Source organism: Palaemon carinicauda, chromosome 11 (assembly GCF_036898095.1).
Source record: "Palaemon carinicauda isolate YSFRI2023 chromosome 11, ASM3689809v2, whole genome shotgun sequence".
NCBI classification, from domain to species: Eukaryota; Metazoa; Arthropoda; class Malacostraca; order Decapoda; family Palaemonidae; genus Palaemon; species Palaemon carinicauda.
The window spans coordinates 115913861-115921073 of NC_090735.1; the positions used below are offsets into that span (position 1 = coordinate 115913861).

General features: G+C 37.1%; 1 long non-coding RNA gene across 1 annotated transcript; it reads right to left on the reverse strand.

Moving 5' to 3' along the window:
* Window positions 1-1033: 1033 nt before the first annotated feature.
* Window positions 1034-6145, reverse strand: LOC137649758 (uncharacterized). The gene is made up of 3 exons (XR_011045852.1): window positions 6057-6145; window positions 1540-2775; window positions 1034-1048 (listed from the first exon to the last, which is right to left on the reverse strand). It is a non-coding gene; the product is annotated as an uncharacterized lncRNA (long non-coding RNA).
* Between the last annotated feature and the right edge of the window lie 1068 nt (window positions 6146-7213).

Sequence of the window (7213 nt, forward strand, 5' to 3'; positions counted from 1 at the left end):
TCAGACCTATTTACACTTCAACAGGCATAAATCTATGTTAACCTGTAACTTTGAAAGAAATAAAAAAGTTAAGAAATAATTCATAATTCCCTTTTACTCTTAAAAATGGTAAAATGGTAATTTTCAATGCTCCCAACTGCTTTATCTAGGAGTGAAAATCAACCACCATTCATAAAAAATATACACTTGCAACTAATAAAGGCTATTTCCAAATCACAAAGTGGCAAGCTTAAAAATAAATTTTCTTTAGTAATGTTCAGAATAGGTTAATCAAAACCTTCCTTTCTATACACTGCCAATATGACACTTTTACTTTGTGGAAAAAGTGTTGTGTCCCACTGACGCAAGTCTCCATGGGAGAAATGTTTAACAGTTTCTCAGTTACTACCCAGAGAGCTCCAAACACACTTACTGCATTGTTAATTTATGAAACTTTACAGCTTCTGGTTGATCGCCATGAAGCTGGCAGAGGTCCCATGTAGACGAGGCAAGCCTTTAAAGAGTTTTTCCTCTAGTCTTCAAGCCAACAAAATCTAGCATGTTAAGTGTCTTCTCTAAAATATGTTACCCACTCATGTTGGGTGCCACCACTGCTCTGTTGATCTGTTCAGCAAGGTGTGAACTTGCTTGGCCGTCAACTGTCCTCTAAGATTAATTTTGTCCTGAAATTTTATGCATTTGAAATTCCCTTGACATTTTGGAAGAAATCCCCGATCTGTTTCATTGTTAATCTGTAGAAAGCTGGCCTGTACTTATCACATACTCGAATCTATTAAGTTTAATTTCTTCCAAAATCTAAGATTTAAGACTATTCTGTTCACGGTATCATTCCTTCCAGTTATTAGTGTATCTTGAAAATTGTACGATGGAAGGAATAAAACAAGTCCATTAAAAAAGGTTCACTTTAATGAAAGGTTGAACTTCCATGTGAAGTTAAATTTAGAACTGGTTGCTGGTGGGCTTGTTGACGTAGAGAAGGATTTTCCTGTGTCAGAAGTATCTACAGGTATGCTGTCCTCCTCCTCCTACCCTCGTTTTTCAAGAAACCCTGAGGACAAACGAAATACTATTTTCAAAAGGTAAAGGGAAGTTTACTAAATCACTCAATTCAATAACTGTAGTAAAATGAAAAAAGATTAGAGGTAAAAGCGCAAGCTCTGCTATTTCACTCAAGTCCCTAAACTCAGTAGTTAACTTTACAATTAAAATTAATTCTGAGCAATGAAAAATATATAGGCTACATATTCTGCCTCCAATTTAACGTGGCAACCACCTAACCACGAAAGGCCCAATGATCCGAAAACTTCGGCGTAAAGTAAACATAACATAACATTGGCTAATTAAGTAAAAACTGCCTCTAATCCAAGAAAACTTTCATATGGTAACACGCCAAGTTACAGCAGTGATAAATTATGAATAGTTTGAATACCAAATCCACAGGGTTTATTAATTGGAATCGAGCAAGGGAATATTTATCCACGATAAACAAATTGACAGGGAATCACTTTAGAAGTCGGCATATCTTTCGTAATGACGTACCTTATCAATTCAATTCCTCGGAAATTTGGCGAAGATAATGTGCTGATGTTACGACGCTTATGGCTGGTCTTGTCTTGTGCAGGATGGTGGAGAAAAGCGAGTATCTGTTACTCCTCCATTATATGACTTCGACCAACTCTGGATATAATAACACCTGTATATCCAGCCGTCCGTCCAGTACGAAAACCTCCTTTCAACTCCCCTTCTCTCTGCTGGCGAAGTTTCCTTTAGAATTCGTATTACTGGAAAAAACAAGACCACCAGCAGATAGTTCCGAAAGGGTTGTTTAGTAGTTTACGCTTCAAAGGATTTACCGTCAAAACGAAAATATTCAATATGCTGGGTTTCCCTTATAGCGTAAACTACCATTATTTATAATAATAAATACATAAGTTATCACTGGGTAACAGGTTTACCCAGAAAGAAAATTAATAAACAATGGAATATATGATTTGCTAACCAAATACTGTAGCAACAACAAAAGGAACAACATTAATTAAACAGAATTCCCAACAGTGTAATAGGAGAATGTTGTCCTTTTGGTATTTTGATTTTTGTTTTTTCTGTGAAATTGATTCATCATCAGACTAATATCTTTTAAAATTATCTGTTGGTAATATTGATTTTAAAAATCATTTAAAGAAAATTTATTTCATCAACGAATGCATGTAACATTATTGCCATTCCCTTCTTATAATTTTCTCTCTATCTGATACGTGGTCTTGAGTAGCTTTTTTTTTCGTCTTTGCCATACTGGCATGAGAGACACGTAGAAGCCGAATGGGCATTCTACCCGTCAATCGTTTTGGGTCATTAAGGAAGACATTGACGTATCCCTTTTCAAAGGGAACCAGTCTTGGACACCTGTGATCACGAATCAGTCTGGGTGATCTGTGATCTTTGACTCAGTCTGGAAGATCAAATTATGGAACTGTGTACAACATTTTGAACAGAGTAAAACTAAATAAGGATCACGTCTCTCTCTCTCTCTCTCTCTCTCTCTCTCTTACACGTCGAATGTCAAGTTCACTTTTGATGAATAACGAAAATTTAATGTCCGGAGGAAAGGAAAAATCCACCGTGACAGTCTTCGTGGAACCTTCCATGGTGCGTTTAGCCCTAACTGGGCTGGCTGCAGGCTAAGCTGCACACTTTCATCTGATGCTCTGTGGCCGAGACAGGCTCTCGCTGATAGCTCAAAGACTGTTTTAAGAAATCCAGAGCTTGTCTTCACATCTGTAAACCAAAATAGTAAAATTTAATAAAAGTTAAAATTGGCATATAGGGTAGTTGAAGTTCCAAACCAATCTAAAGTTTTTTTTTTTTTTTTATCTAGAAGTCAATGTTTACAGACCAACTTTATTAAAGGACTAGATTAAAAGTTGAGAATACTTAAAAAGTTTTATTTTTCTGTCTTGAAGTTAATCATTGAATTGAGAGTAATTCTAAGCTGATATGAATAATTCGAGAATCTGTTTGATAGTCATAGTCTAACCTAATATTCAATGAAACAGTATATAGAATTCTAAAATTAACACAATTTATTGCCAGAAGTCTCAACCTGCCTAAACTTTAACCACAGGCAACCCCGATACCTCTATCCTGACCTATCGTTGGTAATGACAGCTGGAAATGAAAGGCTCATTCAAGTCTTATCAGTTTCAACAGAAGTAGAAAAGGCTGGTTGGGACAAGCTAAATTATCAGGCATTTATAAATAAGAGTGAATGGCCTATATTACTAAACACAGCCCTAGTTTATTTACGCTGTACATTATCTTACTAACATGGAGGGAACAAGTATAAAAAAAGATTAATTAAAATACCAAACCTAAACAATTTGCCTGGTACAAACCCAACTGCAAACAAACGCCAAGGCATAATTAAGTCAAATCTAGACTTAGCGATTGGCTGAATAATCACCGGAGAGGAGATTGTCCGACAGTGACAAAATGTTCCAGCTTATAGCATCTTGCCACTACGAGGTGTAACGTGCATCTTGCCACTACGAGGTGGCATGTGCAAAGAAGACAAGACTAATTGGAGGTCAGAAGACACTTCTGGAAATACTTGACTATGGTAAGGGGAAATTAAAAACTAGGGACAACACTAAGATTGCATTTAGCCATCTATGCCTTTTGCCATCCGTCTCTTCCTCTCAAAAGATAAGACAAAAAAAAAAAGCGCACATTGATCGAGACTTAGGATGAGCAATATCACGTGAAGTACGAGGGGGCATTTAAAGGCTGCTCATGAATGGCATTGAGACAAGGGACTGTGACATTGCCCTAGCAAGCAGGGCAACGCCCTGGAGATTGCTATACACATTGCTATACACACGATTGCTCCCTCTCCACCCAAAGTAGGTCTAAGGGCCAGGAAATGGCTGTTGATGACTGCATAGACCTATATGTTCACCAAACGCTCTTCCTTTGCTCACAAGGATGGCGAGATTACAGCGACCAAAAGAACCAAGTGTGCTGGAGTCCCAGTCTGGTGTCCACCAGACAGGGACATTAACAGGCCACCACAACCAGAAAAAGCAACCAAGGGAATCACAGAATAAAGCATTTCAGTTCTGGCCTAATTGAGCTCATAATTTTACGTATAAAGTCACTTTGATAACTGCGAAGTAATTGTTACGAACGTACTTTAATATAAATCCTTTATCATCCAAAGGATGATCATGTTAGGAAAACCTAAGTGCAGTGTAAAAATTCCAGATCCTTTATGAATTAAGGGCAAGGTGAACAAAAGTTACGAAACATTGGTTGCTTTGATATTATCCAACCAATTTACAAATTTTATTTATCAAGCCTTCAATAAATAAAAAGAGTTGAGTTACGGATTCCGTTGTGATGTAGTCTATGCAGCTTTTATTTCTAGGTTATAGGAAATTTTCAGCTTTTATTTCTAGGTTATAGGAAATTTTCATGGACATTGCAAACTAGCTCTCCAGATATAGTAGGTAGGTTTCTTCAAGAACTTTCAGTGCTCCCGGAAAGCGTCTAAGTGTTCCAACGTGCCTAGGAAGTATTAAGGCTGAATACTAACCCACTGGGCTGATGCGTGTAGCAAAACCAAGTTCCGCTTACCAAAATGTATGAGCAATGAGAAAGTTTGAGCTAACTCAGAAAAAATCCAACGAATCATTGAATCCAAGTAATGTATATGTAATAAGTTTAAGTAACGAACTACTATTCCATGGAGAGTGGGCTGGAAAACCAAGTTAACTGTGCATCCAGAAGACTGCCAAAATAGCAGTTTTGGCCATCATAAATTACTGCAGTGTTTTGACTGATAAATTACATTGTCTTACCAGTATTACCAATGTTACATTATTACTTAGTTTTAATTACAGTAACTTGCAATAAATAGGGTGTTTAGGTTAAAGCTTCGTTTAAGCTTACTTTTACCAACCCATAACAGACTTTCTACGGTGGAACCCAATTATCTTAGTTATCAAGAGAGCACTGTATCATTGGCGGCAGAAAACTATTTAGTTGAAAACGCTCAAGCTAAAACAAAATCCTCATGTCTAAGGGTGGCCTAAACTAACCACCAGAATTTATTAACAGCCAGATAAAACTCTGTAGAACGGAGAAATTGCAATTCATAAACGCGGAGCAATACCAATAAAAGGAGTCCCACCTAAAGAAAGGATCACTACTATAACTGATCCACATTGGCTGCAGATTTAAAGTAGTTATTGAATTTAATGTATACAATAGCCCACCAAGTTAACAGAACCGGGTGTCCAAAACTCACAAGAAAATTACCACATCGTGCAGCCAACAAAACGTCCTGACACGGGAAATAAAATTAAGAGTTTCAAAACCATTCAGAACCTATATAGATTACTTCTGTAGGCTCTAGAGCCTTTTAAATGTGCGGCCCCAAGACTAAATATTTCACAAGGTATCCAGACAATTTTTTGTTGAGGCTTTTTAAGAGGAAATTGCTAGTGTTTAGACAGTGATCAAAACGTAAGCGCATAATACACATGGGGGGGGGGGGGATTATAAATGCTCCCGAATAAACAAACTACCGTGAAGATCCTTATAGAGGGGTTCCCCTGCTGCACAGGACCAGATGAGCAGCCCTTAAAGAAGTTCGTTGTATATCCACAATTATGTTAATTGAATATTTACAAGATCTAAGACAAGTCAAGAGCTAATCTAAGCTGTCATTAAACCTTAGTCCTCCGACAAAGGAAATGCAATCTTGTCTAGAAACTGCGCAACCTCCCCACTCAAACACTTCTCGCCAGATCTCCAAAAATACAAGGGAGGAGGGGGGGGGGGGCGGAGGATGGTAAGCACTAACAAATTGGATGTCACAAAGACCTAACTAAAGTACAAAAAAGAATTCACTATCAGATGCCGTACCACTCAGTATTACCGGCCAATATCTTTCAAACTAGAGGGAAAAAATCCCTATCTAAACCAACAATTAATACTAATAATCACCCCCAAATTACCATTTACACTTGGCCATTAAAATAAAATTACTAACTCACCATTTTAGACATAAAGCTTGTGCCTTCCCCACGCACACTTTATCATAAACTAAAGACGCCACTGAATCAATCTTCCGTCATGCCTTTACCCCTGGCGTAACAAGGATGACAAAACAACGAAGCAGACATCTCTAATAAAGGGTCTGCTTTAGCGTCCTTGCATAAGCAGTGGCGCCATCTACATTCAAATATAAAAACCACTCGTCTTTGATGACCTGTGACATTACCTCTCAATTTCATAAAAAGTTACCACTACACAATGAAAAAAGAAAAAAAAAGCGAGACAAGTTTAGTGACTGCGTAAATAAAATAAGCAATAAATATGAATAAAATTTGACTAAAAAAAACAGCATTTAGTTCAACCATCTCTTTCTTTCTTTGAATTTATCTCATTAGTTTGTTATATACTTTGCAAGTCTTGCGAAAGAAATTTGGCAAGTAATAATCTTCGTTTATATTCCTGTTTATTTGTTACGAGAGAGAGAGAGAGAGAGAGAGAGAGAGAGAGAGAGAGAGAGAGAGAGAGAGAGAGAGAGAGAGAGAGAGAGAGAGAGAGAGAGAGAATTAATCTCGTAATATCCTTTTTCTTTTTCGCCACATAATATCCTTCAAGATAATATAAAGTACATTAAGTTACATTCATGTTGAGGAGATATTACAAAGCATCTGCAATATTATTACTTTGAAATATTGAAGTAATCTTGGTACCCGTAAATCTATACTATTACCTGTAGCCTATTATTCTAAGATTATGATTTTAAAACGTCTTCTTACTATATAGGTATCGTGTCATATTGTTTGCATTAATGCCGGTAGAAATATCTTTTTTAACTTATATAGCTTTACGATGTGAATTAAGAATTATAGTTACAGATACAGTCAACGAATCGTTGCAACGAGAATAATTACAAATGATTTCAAGCTATTTGAGCCAAGATGCACCTCTACTGTAGGTTCTAGACTCTATAGAGCTTCAAAATATGTGGTACCAGGACTATATCACAAGCTCCCACCAGACATCCGAAAGGCGGCTTTTATGCTGAAGACTTTCTTGTCTTCTAAGTGCTTCGATAATGTGGATTTGACAACTAACGTGGAACACTTTCTGCAAGACTCCAAATGTCTAACTGTATACCACATAGAGATCTTGTAGTCCT